Raw genomic sequence first — 19006 nt, 5'->3', positions numbered from 1 at the left:
AGCATGGTCACCAACCCTCAGCAGGGTCACCAACACCCGGCATGGTTACCAAGCCTCAGCATGGTCACCAACACTCGGCATGGTCACCAACCCTCAGCATGGTCACCAACCCTCAGCAGGGTCACCAACACCCAGTATGGTCACCAAGCCTCATCATGGTCACCAACCCTCAGCATGGTCACTGACACCGGGCATGGTCACCAACACTTGGCATGGTCACCAACACCCAACATGGTCATCAACACCCAGCATGGTCACCAACACTTGGCATGGTCACCAACACTCGGCATGGTCACCAATACCCAACATGGTCATCAACACCCGGCATGGTCACTGACCCTTGGCATGGTCACCAACACCCGGCACTGCTGGTGCCCATCTTCAGGGCAAGGATTTACTCTAAAATCATGGAATCCCAGCCTGGTTTGGGTTGGAACTGATCTAAAGGTCATCCAGTGCCCCCCCTGCCGTGGGCAGGGAAACCTTCCACTGCTCCAAGCCCCAGTGTCCAGCCTGGCCTTGGACACTGCCAGGGATCCAGGAGTGGCCACAGATTTTCTGGGAATTCCAGCCCAGCCCCTCCCCACTCTCACAGGGAACAACTCCTTCCCAATATCCCATCTAACCCCACTCTCTTCTGGTTTGAAGCCATTCCCTGTGTTCTGTCCCTCCGTCCCTTGTCCCCAGTCCCTCTCCAGCTCTCCTGGAGCCCCTTTAGGCACTCCAGGGATGAGGCATCCACAACAAACAACATCTGTTTCATACAACAGCTCTGTTCTGGATTTACTTTTGGATACCTGGATTTTTAGATTTTTTCTTTACTATTTTATGGTTGATTAGGAGGCAGGGACAAAAGCTACAGCCAAGTTAGAACACGACAGTTCAGTGGTACTCCTTGAACACTGACACGTGTCCTAAACAAGCCGGGTTTGCCCAGCTCTCACCATCTCTGCTGTGCTTGGAAAGGTGCTACATCTTAAAATGTGTGTTAATAAACCTGGACTTTTACACACAGATAGACAGATTTAGAGCAGATACCTTTTATGTAACTTTATCTACCATGTCTATATAAAGTTCAGGTACCTCACAAACAACCAAGACTTCCTGTTTCGTTTTTCAAGTTGCAGCTTGAAAGCAAATAAAGAGTTTTTACAGCACTGCTTATTTTTATTTTTTACATCTACCCTGGGTCTTCTCCAACTCGTTTTTTACCCAATCCTACCCTCACTCCAGAACAGCCTCTTCCTAGCAAACCTTGCCTTTTTTGGGGAAGCAGGACAAGAGTTTTCAACTCCTCTCCAGCGGAGGAAAAAGCTGGAGCAGGGTCTCCTCCATCCTGGATGAATGGGAGCTGCCCCCAGGCACCTCCTTTGAAGTCTAACCCTTCATTTCCCTTGCTTTTCCTAATGACCCAAATGAAACACTTCAGGGCTTTGGTGAAATGAAATATTTCTTCTTTTTTAATTTGTCGAGGAGAGGGAAAAATAAAGAAAATTGAAATTTGACTCGGAATTATTTCCCCTGGTTCTTTGTGTTGGCAGCCGAGTTAGAAAAACAAAGCAAACCCAAAGCAAAACACACAAACAATTATTCCAAAGAGGTCGGGCTCATCTTGGCTGCCCTAAGAGAGTTTTCCCAAAAGTTCCTCTGGCAGAACTTTATACCACACACACCTTTGCAAACACTGCTACAACAACAGGGAAGGCAAAACACAACAGATTCCAGCCAAAATTAGGGAATATTCCCAAGGAGAGTGCCTTGAGCTTCTGGGGAAGGTGGGAATTGTGGTGTTGATTTCACTGGAGCCAAGACTGGAGTGATGTGACCTCAAAATTAATCAGGTTGGAAAAAAAAAATTTCAAAAATACCTATGAAAATATTCACTGAATTTAGCAAAAAAAAGAGATGAGACAAGGAATAAAGAGATGGAATTCTCTGCACTCTTATCTAAAGAGACTTTTTACAACCACGGAGCCATCTGGTTTATTTCCAAACCCAGCATCCTCCCCCTCTAAAAGAGATAAGGTAAAAGGAGTATTTCCCCAAAGCCCTGGGGGTTCATTAGGGTTTTTCTGGTTGGGAAATCTCTCCTCAGGCTCCACGCTGAGGGACTTGGGACAAAACAGACAAACAGAACGTGGCTGAGGATCAGGGCAGCTCCACTTCCCCCTGCTGTCCTCCCCAACCCCTGCAGGAGCCTTTTCCTCAGCCCTCAAGGGATATTTTCTCCCAAGGAACAAACTCCTGGTGTGGCTGAGGTGGGACAGGAGATGAGAGGAGTCTGCTCAGGGCAGACCCAGGGGTGACCCCAGCATGTGTCCCATGTGCACAGCCATCCCATAATAAACACAATTTCTTCCCTCTCCTGGTCCTGTTCTGAGGCACAGGCTGATCCCAAACCACCCAAGAGCTCAGCACATCCAGACTTCATTAAAATCAGCAGAATCCAACCCCAAATTTCCCTTGGGATGCTGAATTCTTCCTCCCTTTCACCTTCCCTTGAAGCAGCCTGGGCTGGGCAGCTCTGCCTGTCCAACTGCCTTGATACATTGATTATTCCATCCTATTTAACAGCATTTCTTTTGAAATCACCGATATTTTTTGGCCAAAAATTTAGCACTGGGCTGCTCTCTAAAAAAACCAGCATCGTTTATGCTTTGCCATCCAAGTATTCCTGCACTGCTTGGAGTCCTTGAGAACCAAAACCCCCTCAGGCTGGGCACCTTTAGGATGGATCCATCCTCAAAAGCCACTTCCGAGGGAAATTTACCACACAAAGCTGCCTCTCCAAGGCCAAATGCAGCTCAAAGAGCAAAAGGCAACAGTAATTTTTTAATGGCAAAACCAGAAAGGGGAGGGAATGAAAGGACAGAAACACTGAAGATTTATTTTTAAATAATCTGAATTAAACAGGAGAACATTGCACAACCTGAATTTGATTTCCAGGCCTGATTGGGGTTTTGTTTTTTTTTTCTCTGCTTGTTTGGAGTTTGTTGTTGTTGGGGTTTTTCTGTTGGGTTTGTTTTGTGGTTGCTTTTTTTAACTGTATTTAATTTGTCAGATCCTGGATTGCGAAAGACAAAAAAACCCACCCCACGTTCTGAAAGGTTTTGGTTATTTTATTTGTTCCTCTTTCAGCATTTTGCTGCTATTTTTAGATGGATAATTAAACTCTTCCTTGTGCTCATTCTCCTGCTTTAAAAGCAAAGCTGAAAACAGGGGTGCAAAAACCAGGAGTGAAAACTAAGGAAAGTGAGCTAAACAATCAAATATTTTTGCCCAGGTTGGAAAAATTCAGATTTATTCCATTAGAGATCCAATCCCTTCCCCATCAGTTTTATATCCCTGTCATCAATCTTGCAAGAGAGCAAAATGGTTGAAAAACTCAAGTATCCACTAACAGCAACATGTGCACAAAAGGGAGAAGGAGAAAAGAAAAACCATCAGGAAGAAAAATTGAAATAATTCATTTTAAAAGCCACGAGCAGGAGCTGCTTTTTAAACCCATGACTGATAAGTTGCCAGTTGCTCTAAAATCCACCAAGAACTGTGGCCACAGGCTGTGATTTCCTCCTGAACACAAAACATGATAAGTAGTTCCTTACTGGCCCTGCATCTGGGCTACAGCAGGAAAATGAGCGTTTATTCTTGTAGCAGGATCTGGCTTTTGAGTGCAGAGCTGTGTAATATCCACAGGGCTTCACTGAGCACTTGGATAAAATCTCAACTTCCCCTCAACAGTGGCCAAATCAACAAGAGGGAATAAAAAAATGACCCACACAGCAGATTTGTAACTCCCAGGCTGATCCTTTGCCATCTCTTTCCCCTCGATTTGCCCGGAATCGCTGAATTTTCCCATTTCTGGGGCACTTTTAACACCGCTGTCATTCAAGGCCTGGAAATAGAAGTTCCCCGTGTCAAGCTGAGGTTTGCAATGTGCTGCCAGAGAGGAAACTAATAATTAACGCTCCTGTTTAACATTTATAGAAGATTAAAATAATTAATAAATGTGTAAATCTCTATGGAGAGGGAAAGTTTTTGCAAGTTTGAAATGAATGGAGTTAAAGGATTTTCTCAAAGCAAAAGAAAAGTTTTGAAAAGTGAAAGAACCAGGAGAGAAAGAAAAGTGGCAGAACCAGGAGAGAAGAATGAATCTCTGGCTCAATACTATCAATGATCACTTCTATTTTGTGCTGGCAACTCTCTCATCTGGTTTTTTTCTTCCCACTAAAAATCCTCTTTTGGATCTGGAAGGAAAGGTAAAGATTTGAAAGGTAAAGAGAAATTCACGTTTTCTCCCGGTGCCGCAGACTTCCCCTGCTCAAATCTCGTTTGTTCTGGGTTTGCAAAGGAGCTGCCAATAGCAAAATGAGCAACATCACTTGTGTAAATGGGTTTTTTTTACCTGCCTATTTCCACGCCAGCCTTTGCAGCCTCCCCTTCCCCCTCTCTCCAGAGCTGAAGAACTCCAGCCCTGGGAGTTGATGTCAGGATCAGATTATGACAGCGTGAGTCATTTATTAAGATTCCAGTAAGCTCTTTAGCAGGTGCCTTGAGACCGTATTTTTCAGGGTCTAATTTCACATTCAGACATAAGTACATTTTATTGGTTTACCATAAACTCTCTGCCCATTGTTGCTGCTCCTGGATCCACGGAGCCTTGGCCCCCTTCCACTCTCAGTTTCATTTAGATTTCTTTAGAGCTATGGAGAGATCTTTTTTTTTTTTCTTATTTATTATCAACTATTTTTTTTCCCCTGTATTTTTTTACTGATCTCTGTTATTTACACCCCTTCCGTTCTCTGCCCCAGCTACAGGATATTGGTTGGTGGCTACCAAACCCGGCTCCCTCTCCTCTATTTTTAGCCATTTGGTAATTTTATGCCCCTCCATTTCTTTCAGCTCCTCCTTTTCCTGACGGCCGGGAGCACGGCAAACAAATCAGATACCCCAGAGACCCAAGCACACACACCCTCCTCCCGCAGAAAGGGAAGAATATATCCTCGTGCTTAATTAAGCCTTAATCACTTCCAAACTTCCTCATATACATTCCAATATTTCTGCCTTTTCTCCGTAGGAAATAAGGGGTAGAAGTGGAAATTGAGGCCGTGTTTCTGAAGGGATTGCATCCCTGGTACCCCTAAATGGGAAAACCCAGTTTTTCTAAGCAGTCCTGATCTTTTTATTTATTTCAGCCAAGTTTATTGGCCCAAATCTGTGTCAGGCTAATTGAAATTTATTTGTGCTCGAGCCTTAAGGGTGCAGGGAGTGGACACAGGAGAGGTTTCTCAACGTGCCTTTTTGAAAAGTCATTTATCAGAGCTCGTCATTTCTTCCCAGAATCCCGGAATTTAACTCCAAAGCTGAAAGCCAAAACCCAACACACTTTCATCCAAGCAAATCAGCAACTTCCTCTCTCCCAGGAGATTCCGGCCATCCTGATGGGGCTTGGAAGGGCAGGGCACTTTCAGGAGGAGAAAAGGGATGGATGGAAAGGCCAAGGAAATTCAGATAATCTTCCATAACCCAGAGTGCATCCAAAACAAAAGCATTTCAAGGAAGACTGATTGACTGGAGCACATGGCAATCAAAAAGAAGAAAAAGGCAAAAAAATAAAGCTGCCGTAAAACTCAGTTATTCTGTCAGCCTCCACGGTACTTACACTGATTTACATTTAATATCTAGTTTCTCTGTGCATCTTCTTGATGCTGTAGGGGAAAAAAAAAAACGCTCCTATTTGCACTGAAATCAAGAGAGTTCTGCAAATCAGCATCAGCTGTTGATATAATCCAGATAAACCCGAGCAAGAGAACCCGGGAAAGAAAGGAAAAAAGAAACTCATGTGCTGCACAGAGCTTGGACAGAAGCCTCGCACCAAGAGCTGCTGCCCCAAATATGCGTGTGCTAACAAAAGCAAAAGGAATTATCAGAGGGAGTGTGGAAAAATGACAGTTTTAAGACCTTGGCCTCCTCCTTCACAATATATACAATTCCCAGTGCCTTCAACAGAACCTTCATATAAATACCAGAGGCAGAACCGGCTCCTCAGACAAATGTTTGTGCATTCTATCAAGTTGGGACTAAGCCAACGTTTCTTATGGAAACATTTCTGGTGGTCCTGGACAAAGAACATGTTTACTTTATAGCAGATATAGCTAAAAATACATCGTGCTCCAGCCCTCCAATTATCTTGTTTGGAATAGTTTGAGGCTACTCGAGGTTCGTTGCTGTTATTTTCTTTATTATATAGTGAAAATGTTGCTGCTTTTCCTGTAATTTGAACAGCAGCTATTTCCAGGTTTGCCCATCTGTGTTTGGACCTCCCCCGCGTGAAGAACGAGATCCAGGGTGAAATTTTCCAGAGTGCCCATCTCCCGTTTTCAAAAGCAACTTAAGGCACAGATCATCAATGCTCTGCTGGAATTACAGAGGCCTGTGAACTCTTCCCTTAGTGCCACTGGCTCTGTGTTCTATTGCTTTTCAAGCTGGGTTTGCAGCTCTCTCAGATGTGTAATTATTTGCACAACCAGTAGCAATTAACAGCCCGCCACAAACAAGGGGCCCTGGTCCCACAAACTTCCTCCAAGCTCCTCCCCAGCCCCTTGGCAGGGATGTCCTTTGGGATCCATCCCACACGTGCCTGATGCTCTCTGAGGGGATCTGCTCTCCTTCAAAGAAAAGCCAGTTTGCTCACAAAAAAAACAACAACAAACCTTTCTGGGTTCCTTATCAGCCTCTCCTCTCCTTTTCCCAAAGAATTCTTTATCCACCTCCCTATTCCAAAGGAGCTTTCCCAGCTCCAGCGCGGCAGTGAATCAGTTGGGGGTGAATCACTTCCCATGAGCTTCACCCCAGAGCAGATTCCCACCGGCTTTTCCCCCCCTGATCCCGATGACACAGAGCCAAACAAACCCCGGAGTTTCCCCCAGGAGTTAACACAAGGTGTTGTGCTGAGGTGAAAAAGGGAACTGGAAGGAGGCTCTGGTAATTTTACAACTCTTTGAGTTCCTCTGTCGTGAGTCACACCAGCCATGCAGGAGAAATCCAGCTCCAAAAGCCAACCCCGAAGAGTGGGATGCACATTTCAGATGGAAACGGCTCATTAAAAGCTCACACGAGTTAATATTTTACAGTCTCTTCTGTCTGTCATTACCAGTGAAGTCAGAGCCCGGGTGTGTTTGGAGGAAGCACTTTGTAAACTCCTCTGTCTCATAATCAGCTTTTACAACACCTCTGAGGAGGCTGGAGGTGCTGCTGCTGCTGCTTTTGGGGTCATTGCTCTACGATTTGGGGGCTGGCTCTGGACAGTAACAAAAAAAGAGTCTTTTGGACCAGAGAGGTGGAAAAAGCTTCAGCTGAAATATTTTCTTTCCCCCACCTCAAAGTCTCAGCAGCAGAAAGGAAGCTGTGTATGGGGCCTACCTGAAAGCTTCCTTTCCTCCTGTGACTCTCCAGAGCAGGGGCAGGGGATGTTTTCAGGCAGCAGAAGTCACTCCCTCGGCCACCCCCCTCCAGCCAAGGTAATTATCTTATTCATGGAAACCAAATTCTGCTTCCCTAAATTACAGATTGTGTTTTAAAAAAAACTGAAAAACTTTGAGAAAAGGAGGGAGAAGAGCATCTTATCTTCCCCGTGCTGCAAGACGCAACGAATTCTCTGCTGGCCGAAAATGTGGTTTTTCCCCCCGTTTCCCTCTCTCCTCCGCTCTTCCCTGCCCTGGTGCTCCTGGAGCTGAGGATGTCTAATTCCAAAGCTGAGCTCTGACTAATGCAGGATGTGTGGGAGAAGCAGCTCCATGAATAAGAGCTCAGCAAAGCACCGGGATCACGCTAAGTGACTCTTATCACCCAAACAGGATCTCCAGTGTGTGTGTGTGTGTGTGTGTGTGTTCGTGCACAGGGGCCTTCCTGGGAGGGTTTGATCATTGCTATTGCCCCGTGGAAATCCAGCTGGGGTGACAGAAAAAATGCGGCAGGAAAAGGCGAGTGGCTGAAATCAACATAAACAAAGATCTTATTTTCATGTAAATGTCAGTAGTAATAAAAGCTTGACGCAAGAAGCGATTAAAGAACAGCCCAGAAAAAAAAAAAAAAAAACACCAAAAACCCCAGCATGAAAACAGGTCACCTTTCAACCACCACAGGACACAGAGCTGTTCCCAAATGAGATGTTTTTCGAAAGTTTTCCATGAGGTGTCCACTACGAACAGCTGAAAATACCAACTGCATCCAAACTCACATTTAAGGAACAGAGAGGCATTTCAGGTGCCTTCCCTGCTGCCAGCTCCCCCTTCCCTCCCTCCAAACTCCAAAGAATATTTAATATTCACAGCCTGGGAACCTCACTGGATAAATGCTTAAACATTGAGCTTAAACCAGATCTCGAACTTGCCAAGGAGAGGGAATGAGGAGGGAAGCAGACTCACGGGTAAATATTAGTTTGTACTTGAAAAAGCCAGAGCACATTTTAAAGCTGCTTTTGATTTTCATGCCAACCTCACGCGGCCCTCTGTCAAGCACTGGAAGGCCAAGGTGACACGAGGGGACAAACACCTGGTGTCTCCGGCAGCTGCCGCAGGGGGACAGTGACACAGGCAGGAAAATGGCCAGCAGAATTCCAGAAACAAGGGATGTTTTTCTTCCTGATTTCCTTTCTGGCCCCTCTTGGCCGGTGCCGGGCACACAGGGAGGTGGGCTGGGCTGTGTGTGTGGGTCTGGCACTCTCCAAAGGTGCAGGGAATGGTTTGGGAATGTTCTTCTCCTGTCTGCTCCTACACAGGCCTCACACCTTCCTGGGCAATGCCAGATAAAGCCTGGGAGTTCTTTGAAGCCACAGGAGAGCATTCCTCTGTCCTGAAGCAGCAGCCCAACACCCTCTGCTGTGCCCTGAATGGGAACCCAGAGAAGACAAAACAATTCCCAGTTCTTTCAAATCCTTCGGTGTTTTCGGCATTCTGCAAGTGCACAAATAGATCTGTCCCATCTCTGCGGTGCAGCCAGGATGAGAGGGACACCAAAACTCTGCGTGACAGCCAACACCAACATCCCAGCACTTTGATGTCACCATGAGACCACCACCGCCTGCTCCAAATCAAAGCTCCGGGGGAACTTCTGAGCCAGCCATAATCACTATGCAGATGAAATGCAGACAGGAGGGGACCCAGGAACAGCCGCCCAGCTCCTCTAAACCAACACGATGAGGCACGGAGGGGTAACTCTCAATTATGGCCTTTTTCTGTCTCCTCTGGAGCAGCAAAATGCACTTGCCTGGGTCAGCAGTGACTCAGACAGCAGAGGGCTTTCCATTGAATCATCCACACGGTTTTAAAGCACCCTCCAGGTTCTGTTGATGGGAGATGTCTCACTACCTACACCTTCCCTAAATACTGCCTGGGCTGTCCAGGGCAGGAGAGGGAGGGACACAGCACACACCGAGGGTCTGCAAAAGAGCAGGAATCCTCTGGGAATACCTGGATGCTACAAAAAGGAGGAATGAGCAAGCACAGGTGGAGCAGCACTGCTCACTCCCACAGCATGTGAGCACGGAGAGAAACTACACAAAGACAGGGAAACAATGGGATAAGTCACAAATATTTGACTTCACAAGTCAAGACGGTTTTCTTTCCCCTCCCCTCGTGACTAAGCCTTTGGTCCGCACACCCACTCCATCCTCAAAAAAAACAACAACTCCGTGAAACAAATGTGATTGCTCTAAAATACACAGAGGCAATGACCAACCACCCTCCCCCTCACAGCACTCAGCCTATTTACTAAGAGTCTGCACCGTCTGCTCTGTTTGTAACAGGATCCAACTCCCCCTCTCAATGAGACATTAAAGAGCAGCAAAAGTCCAACCCCTCTCCACTTTCCTAATCCCATTCCCAAACCTCCAAGTCTGCAGACAACATCTTTCAGAGGAACTCGCTGCCATCACTCCTGGCTGCTGCCAGGGGAAGGACACTGCAGTGTCCAGTGCGCCAGCTGATCCCAAACCAGCCCTCAAACCCATGCCAAGGGCTGTGCCAGGGGCTCTCCCCTAGAGGAGAGCACTGGCAGCTCCATGCTCTGCCTCCCAGCATCCCTGAGCCCCAGCTCTGTGCCGTGCCTTAACGGGTTAAACTGGCAGAGAGGAGATCTGGCTTCAGCAGAAGGAAGGAATTCCTGCCCATGAGGGTGGGAACCTGGCACAGGGGTGCCCAGAGAAGCTGCGGCTGCCCCTGGATCCCTGGAAGTGTCCAAGGCCAGGCTGGACAGAGCCTGGAGCAGCCTGGGATAGTGGAAGGTGTCTCTGCCATGGCAGGGGATGGAATGGGGTGGATTTAGGGTCCCTTCCCACCCAAACCTTTCTGTTACTCTCTGAGTCTGCACCTCACCTGTAACCGTGTCACTCTGTGCTGCCCCAGCAGTGCTGGGGGAATGGCAGAGCCACTGTCTGCACCTGCGGCCAGAAACCCCAGGCTCAGCCCCATCCTGGAACAGACCTGCAGCATCAAACCTTACTCTAGAAAACACTCACCACCCAGAACCACTGCTCCAGACCACCCCTAGTAACCTCCCCAAAGGCTACTAGTCCAAACCTCCAAAGCAAGTGAAGATCTACCCCTTCTTTGTCCTTCTAGCAGTCAAGACAACTTGCCTGTCCTTATGTCATCCCAGCTAATCTCTTCCTCCTCTCTGGCACATCAGATAAGTATCTTGTTCCTCCAACCCATCAGAAAACACAGTTGCTAAAATTATCACTGTGACCCATCAGTCACCCTCCCTCTCTCACACTGTCCCGTATCTGCTCGGAGGTATTAAGTTCAAAATCTTGTCCTCAAGGCACTCCAGCCCTCTTTTATAGCACACTTGAGAGCTCACACCACCAGCAGCTTCTCCCAAACTCCATGTCCAGACGGGACATCCCCCACCTGCTCCCTTTGGCTTCTCCTTCCCTCCCACCTGGGCCCCTCTCCGTGCTTTTGGCAGCTTTCAGCATGACAGTGGTGTAGAAATTCCTTCCAGGCCTGAAGAGATGGGAGGATGATCCTTCACCATCTCGTTTCCTTGGGAAAGCTGATTAAACTGAGAGCACCAACCAGGATCAACACGATGCAAGCAGACAAAAAGGTTTGCAAGGGAGCAGATAGTGCAAAATGATTGAAGTCATTAATACAGCCCGTGGTTACAGTTTTCTCTGGATATTCCCAGGAGTACTGCCTTGCATCTTTGAGCCTGCCAGCTCCTCAGTACAGGGACAGTCTGTATCTTTTTCCCCCCCTCTTCTAAAGCAATAAGCACGTTCTTGGCAGCTAAATTATTAATAAGGAACAAATGGTAATTGATTTATAGATGAGCCTGAAAAAGAGGATTTGTCTTCTTCAGTCTTTTAAGTCACCATGCCCACAGGGCTTTGTGCTGGTTCTTTCCCCTCCACAATATCCCACCCAGACCTGTAATGCAGCACATCCAGCTCCAAATGATCTGCGGTTACGTGACCCCTTTACCTCTGTTGTATCTGACCACTGACCAGATATTGCAAAAGAGCAAACAAAGTGCTCATTGTTCCTCCTGTCTCCCTCTCTTCTCAGCCGGCAAGAAAAAGCTTAACTGGATTAGTTCTTAAGATTTTATTTTTATCCATTGTGAGAAAAAGAAAAAATACTCATGGAAAAGATGAGTTTTGAATTCAGGCTTTGAATATGCTGAGCTTGGGGAATTAGCTCTCAGTGCTGGTGGAAAGTTCCACAGTTCTGCCCCAGGACTTCACACCAGAAGTCTCTGTCCTGCTCCTCAGAGCACGACTTTCTCACATTTCAGCTCCAGCACTCGCAACAACAATCTGCACTCCTGTTCTGCTGCCTGACCTGAGGATCTCCGGGCAGGTCTTTCCCCTGCAGGGATCTGGGCTCCCTTGGGAGGCAGCTCCTCCACAGGCTGCTCTGTTTATTGTAATTTCCAGCACCGCACTCCCTCCCCATTGCTTTCACAACATTCCCCACAACTTGTTTGGCACCGAGGACTGATCAGCAGCCAGCCTGCCACAAACTCAACCTTTTCTGAGGCAGACCCGTGGCTTTTCTGAAAGCAACCCAAAGTTTGTTTCTAGAAACATTATGGAGATGACATGTAAAACACACAGCATCGCTGCTTAAAGGCTGGCTGAATCCCAAACAACGGGAGCTCTTCCATGAGGCTAAAACAGACCTTCAAAGGCTTGTGGGCAAATATACTGTCACTGAATATTTTGTCATGGAAGCAAGAGCCTAAAAATATACCAGGAGCAGATAATGCAGTGAGACAGCCCGGCGCACATCCTGCCTGCGCTCTGTAAACAGCCCGATGTGAACTGGCACCATTGTGCAAATCAGGCCACCCATACCAAAAAGTAGGACAGTGGTTTGTGACCAACTGCAGCCTCCATCCCAGAGCCCTGTGCTGCTCCAGCCTCCATCCCACAGCCCTGTGCTGCTCCAGCCTCCATCCTGGATCCCTGTGCTCCTGCAGCCTCCATCCCAGAGCCCTGTGCTGCTCCAGCCTCCATCCCAGAGCCCTGTGCTGCTCCAGCCTCCATCCTGGATCCCTGTGCTCCTGCAGCCTCCATCCTGGATCCCTGTGCTCCTGCAGCCTCCATCCTGGATCCCTGTGCTCCTGCAGCCTCCATCCTGGATCCCTGTGCTCCTGCAGCCTCCATCCCAGAGCCCTGTGCTGCTCCAGCCTCCATCCTGGATCCCTGTGCTCCTGCAGCCTCCATCCTGGATCCCTGTGCTCCTGCAGCCTCCATCCTGGATCCCTGTGCTCCTGCAGCCTCCATCCCAGAGCCCTGTGCTGCTCCAGCCTCCATCCTGGATCCCTGTGCTCCTGCAGCCTCCATCCTGGATCCCTGTGCTCCTGCAGCCTCCATCCCAGAGCCCTGTGCCCCTCCTGCAGCCTCCATCCCAGAGCCCCATACTCCTCACCCCACAGATCCCGCTCTGTTTGGCAACTGTGGTGGGAAGCTCTGCTGGGAGCACGGCTGGGCTGTCTCAGGAACTGGGAGAGGTGAGGAAGGGGCACTTTGGGGTCCCATCCCTGCACCCAGAGCTGCACCACAGTCCTGCCCGCAGCAGGAAATCCACCCTGGGGATGTGCTGATTCACCACGGGGCTCTCATTCTGAAAATACTTCTCCTCCTCCTCCTCCCTGCCAGGGAAGGGCTGTTGGTATCTCCTTTCTCTCAGCACAAATCAAAGATAAAACACGAGTGCCCCGGGTAACTGGAATACATCATCCTCTGCATTCCTCGCTCCCATTTGCAATATTTGGGCTTGAAGGGGAAAATATTTTGTTTAGCATAAATGACAGAATGGTAAAAAGTCACACCAGATTGAAAAAAAGTGAGGCTCTGGGGACACAGTTCTCCAACAGAGCAAAGTGAGATGAATTTCTTGTTCTAGCACATAAAGCTTAGCTGGATTTGGTAATTAAACCCAAGTTCTCAAAAGCTTCAGGTGCTTTTTAAATGTTTGATCCTTATCAAAACTGTCCCCATTGCTCTCGATGCTTCTCTGTAAATACAGGTGGCAGGTCCCTCCCGTGCAAATGTGCAAGGACACTGGAAACACCCCAACACCACAGAAAATAGATGCCAAAACTTGAAATCATTGATGCAGTTACGCATAACAGTTCCCAAAACAAAAAGCCCTGAGCGGGCCTCGGGTAGAAAGCCAGGAGCATTCAGACAGTTTAATCTGTGCTCAGAACCTCCCCTGCGCCCAGAGCTACGGAAAGTTCCCAAGAGGGTGTGCAGGAACAAAAAGCAACCTCCCCAAACCTGAAAGGTTTGTTTCCTTGCGGGAGAGCTCTCCAGGTGAACCCGTGTGTGCTCATTTGCACACGGAATGAATTCAGCAAATTCCATTGCGGCCCTTGGCACGGCTGGCTCTTGAGGATGGCAGCAGCCACTAATCCCCACTAAACCCCAACCAAATATCGGGGCTGATGCACAACCAGCAGAGAGGAGAAAGTCCCTGACGCAGGAATTTCCATTTCCAGCAGGACGAGCAGGTAAATGAGACGGACAAACAGGAAGGAGCAGTTGTTGTGTGCCCGGGTGTGAAGTGGCTTCGTGGGGAAAAGGAATTAAAGACATGTCCCATTCTTCCCGCAGCAGTTCATCAGATTTCACTTTCAAAACTTGGGTGCTAAAAGTCCAGGTGAGCAAATCCTGGGAAATACCTGGGTTTGTTTTTTTTTTTTTTACAGGCAGGGAAAGAAAAGAGGAGGAAATACATGCTAAGAACTAAAAATACACTTTTTTTTTTTTCCCCCTGAAAATCAGAGTGGCATTAGGAAGGGAAGGCTGTGGGGAAATGTGTGTATGAGTAAAGCAAAGAGCACCAATCCTTTCTGCTTTCCTCTGCTGATCACCCTTGATAAATTATCATGACTCTTTTGGGATTCTTTTAAAATCTGCTTTTTATTATTTACTCGTGTTTTTTGGGAAGATAAGATTGCCTCTGCCTTTGAAACTTCCACAAGGGCCACACACTCCCACACAGAAGGATTTCGCTGCTATAAAAGCTCTGGCTGCTCAGCCAGCTACTAGTCAGTAATAAAAAAAGCAACATGGATGGTTACAAGAAGCACTGATATGGAAACCATGCAAAAAAGCACTGGGTTTTGGGTTTTTTGGGGTTTTTTTGAGCACTTGAAGTTAAGGATAAAATAAAAAGAAAATAAATGAAAATGAAATAAAATAAGATGAAAAACAAGATGAAAAATAGAATAAAGTAAATGAGAATAAAATAAAAACAAGACGAAAAAATCAGATGAAAAATAGAATAAAATAAATGAGAATAAAATAAATGAGAATAAAATAAATCGAAAGAAATGGAACTAAACGAAAATAAATTAAATAATTTAGAAAATAAAAAATAAAATTTTAAAAATAAAATAAAATAAAATAAAATAAAATAAAATAAAATAAAATGAAATAAAATAACTGAAAGGGCTGGAGCAGGGCCAGGGTGCCCAGCGGGGGAATCCTTCCCTGACCAAGGCTGCTGCATTCCTGACTCCCAAGTGAAGGTGCAGCCAGTGTCAGGTGCTGCCTTGGCAAAAGCATTTCCCTCTAATGGCTTCTTAATTGTTTTCTGACAGCCGTGAGACATTCCCCGGAGGGCTGCGGTGCCATTTGTCCCCGGGCTGCGGAGCAGCAGCCACCTGCTCCCCAGCCCTGCCATCCCCACCTGCTGCTGTGCCCAGGGAACGGCCCCTCCTTCGCCACCTTGGCATCCCGCAACTGGAATTTCTGGGCCTTTGCTGGACTTTGTGCATCAGCACCATTAATTCAACTGCTCGGTCTCAGCCTGGCCTCGGAGGGCCCTGCAGAATTCCTTTGCTGCGCTCGGTCGGGATGAAAGAGACTTTGAAATCTTAAAGCGCTGCTGTCCTCTTCGATAATGAAGTGTTTGAACGGATCAAAATAACATTTTGATTTCGGCCCCGGCAGGCTGTGCTGTGTGAGGTACCTCAAGGCAACAGCTATGAATTCTGATTTGAAGGGAACATTCACCCCACTCGGCTCGAAGTCTAGCTGAATAAAAGCCAACTTATTTAGCGTTTTGCTTCCTGCCGCAAAGATTCCACCGTTGTAGGCCCGATGAGGAAAACCGACATGGGATAAATATCACGTGTCACTTCCTTTTCATCCCATGCAAACCTGGGCCCAGCTCAGGGGTGGGGACAGGCACCCTCCTTTCACCTCAGCTCTCAGGCACAATAAATTAACAAGGGTGGGCCTCCACTCAAAGCAACTTTTCTTTAGAGCTCATCAAAACCCCTTCAGAACGAGTTCATTCGAACGCATTTAATTTTACTTGGAGACTGATAATAGCTCCAGTGTATTGCATCATCTTCGCTACAACAGTAATGTCTTTTAAGTTTCTTTTTAGTAGCTGCCTCAGACATGCCTTAGATAATTTTGTTGGCCAACTGAGGACTAATGCAAGACATATTCTATGAATAAATGCATTTCCAGAGCCTCAGCCTCAGAAGGTGATTTTTGCCAATGGCCAATGAGAAGCGCCCGCTTTGAAGTGTTCCTGGAACTTCAAACCACTGATCAAATTCTACCAAAAAAGGCTCGGTGAAACGTTACTTCACACTGGGTTTATCTTTCCTATAAATGCAAACTACTGCGCTAAACCCAGAACTTTCCCCTATTAAATGTGCACTTTCACAACTTGGGAGTATTTGACTGAGGTGCTTAGAGTCAACATTTCATTTTCTTTCTTGGAGGAGCTGAAAAAACTTAAAGCCAAGGTTTTCACTGGATGGAAAAGGCAACTCCAAATGTCTTTTCCCTAAAAATGAAGGATGAATTTGTACCAGCCTGTGTGAAGGACCCAGTGACACAGAATGAACACCACTCCAGCCTGCTTTGCTCTAGTAAAGGATTTCCCAGCCAGCAGCCTCCTGTTTTTTCCTCATCCAAAAGGCTCCTGATGTTTCCTCTGTGGCTGAGGATCGAGAGATTTCTGCCCTGCTGGTGGAAATCATTGCACAAGGTCCATGGCAAGGGGAAAAGAGACTTTTTGAGCTCTGTGGGAGCCTCTGGGCACTGCCCAAACCCCCAGCAGGGCATTTACTCTCTTGTTTCAACACATTTCATTTAATTGTTCACCTCCTGAAGCAATCCTGGCCCAAACTGCCCAAGGCCAGTTGGGTTTGTACTCCAACCAGTGAAATCCTAGAGTACTCTTGCCCAAAATCCAGCACAGCAGAAAATGCACCAGCTTCATCCCACCACAGCCCGCTAAAAACTGTCCGGTGGATATTCTGGGGAGGGGGGCCTTGTAAACAGAAGGGCTGGTTACGTTTCTTTTCTAAGATTATTTTGCTCTGCTTTTGTCACAACGTTAAACCTTCTCTGAGGCTTCACACAGAATGTTTACAACACGTGTGGGCAAATTTAGTGATATGTGTTTCTCAAACTTGATTACTTTCACACAGAGATTCCTTTTAAGAGATTCCTTTTCCAACAGCACAAATCCCAGGACTTTTCATAATCACAAAGCTCCAGAATGGCATTGCTGGCTGCTGTCAATGCACACTGAGCCCCTGCATTGCTGAGAACCTTCCAAAAACCCCCACCAAGGGAAGCCACAAAAAATACACCAAAGCAGCCCCAAAACTCAGCGGATCAGAAGAGCCTCCCTTTAAATCAGCAGACGTTTCAAAGCAAGCACACAATGGTGCTGCCAGCTCGCTCTCCACGGAACATTTTGTTTTTAAAAGGTTGTTTTACAACGAGGCTGTTTTCTCCTGTCAGGATCACAGGAATCCTCAAGACACCCGTGCCGGGAAGTGTCAGCACTGCACAAAGAGGCTTCAAGGAGGACCAGAGGCTTTCAAACATCTCCTCAGGGAAAAGCCACCTGGGCTCTTTCCAGTGCTGGTGCAAGAGTGCTGTTACTTCACCTCTGATGGCAGCATTATTATTATTATTTATATTATTATTATTATTATTCCTTGGGCACATGGCTTTGCAGCTCTCATTTTGCTTGTGGTTTCCCTAACATTTGGCTTTTATAGGAGAGTTTTGCAGCAAGTTTGTGGGAAATGACATCACCAGCCCTGAGTTCAATCAGTTTAATACAGAAAGCTGCCTTCAAAAGAGCTTTTAAAATACCTTTTTTTTTTTTGACGGTTCTTTAGGATTTGAAAAAAAATGCTAGTGCATCCAAGGCTGTAAAGTTACATAAAGAACTTCCAATTCAAACATCTGAACACTGATCCATATTCATTCTCTGCGCTGCTAATTAAGCACAAGCTGATCTGTGTTTATTTTAGCGGTGTGGCTAGTCCAGGATCCACCTTCCAGAACCAGGTTCCATAAAACAGAACGTCCACTGCCACACTGGAAAAAAATTCCCATGGGATCACTGCTTTGGCTTCTGCCAACAGCACAAAAGGCAATGGGGCTCTGGAAGTCTCACAAGGAGTGAAGTATGTCTCAAGAAGCTGATGACGATAATTTTGGGAGAATAATCAGGTTTTTCAGTACAGAGCAGAAGCTGAGGGACTTTGTGGGCATCAAAGAGGGCCAGGCTGGGAGGGAGGCTCAGCTTTCCTGTGCCACTTGTCACAATCTGTCCCCCCAAAAAAAGCAACTAAAGCCCGAGGGAGCAGCGAGTTCCAGAGGAGCCCCATGGCACAACATCTGGAACAGGAAAAAGGCACAAAGGAGCAGAGACAGGAAGGCCAGAGGCACAATGGGCTCCTCGGAAAGCGCCGAGAAAACGGCAGAGAAAGGACAAATCTCAGCGCTGGGGCTGCAGCTGGGGCAGGGAGTTTTGGAGAGGATAAATCTGAGCTACCTTGAGAGCTGCATGTTGGGAAGGAAGGCTCAGCTTTCCCTGGCACTGAGAGGGAAAGGATCCCACTCGCTGCCAGACCACTCCCTGCTTCTCTTCACGCTTCTCTTTCTTCCTCTATGTGATATTAAACATTCCTCCACAGGAAAAGGTTCCACGAAGGATGCAGAAACAGAGCACGCTTCTAAATATGCACTGCTGGGCTTGCTTTGCTTCGTTTACAGCACAAATTGCTTCTTAAACGGCATTTCGTGATAGATCACAAACAACGGCTGGGTATGAAGGGTGATCAGTGAAGGTCAGTGTCACCATGGGTTTAACTGGTGCTACTGGCTCAGCAGGCAGCAGTTACAGAATATTCCAAGCTGGAAGGAACCCACAAGGACCACTGAGTCCAACTCGGAATTAAACGGCCCTTATGGGTGGCACAATATCAGAAATATCAAAGTGAATGTTCTCCATCGATGAAAAAAATGCACATTTCCAGTCACGACGCCAAAAAGTCACCAAGTAAAAGCAACTTGCTTTGCCAAAAAAGCAAACCCAAGCCCCTCAAACAACAAATAGAGAATAAGCCTTGAGAAAAATGGATGGTTTGACCTTGTCAAAACTGTGGGCTGCGTGTACTCACCACTCCTTGTGGGACCGCATTCCCAAAGAACAAGCTC

At 47.0% G+C, this 19006-nt stretch overlaps 1 protein-coding gene across 2 annotated transcripts in view; it reads right to left on the bottom strand.

The window, feature by feature from the left end:
- Window positions 1-19006, bottom strand: part of SMAD3 (SMAD family member 3) — a 69965-nt gene that overhangs the window by 20569 nt on the left and 30390 nt on the right. The window lies entirely within an intron of this gene.

Source organism: Chamaea fasciata, unplaced genomic scaffold (assembly GCF_029207755.1).
Source record: "Chamaea fasciata isolate MVZ Bird 193981 ecotype frontalis unplaced genomic scaffold, bChaFas1.0.hap1 SCAF_14, whole genome shotgun sequence".
Taxonomy (NCBI): domain Eukaryota; kingdom Metazoa; phylum Chordata; class Aves; order Passeriformes; family Sylviidae; genus Chamaea; species Chamaea fasciata.
This window is presented reverse-complemented; position numbering and strand designations above follow the sequence as displayed.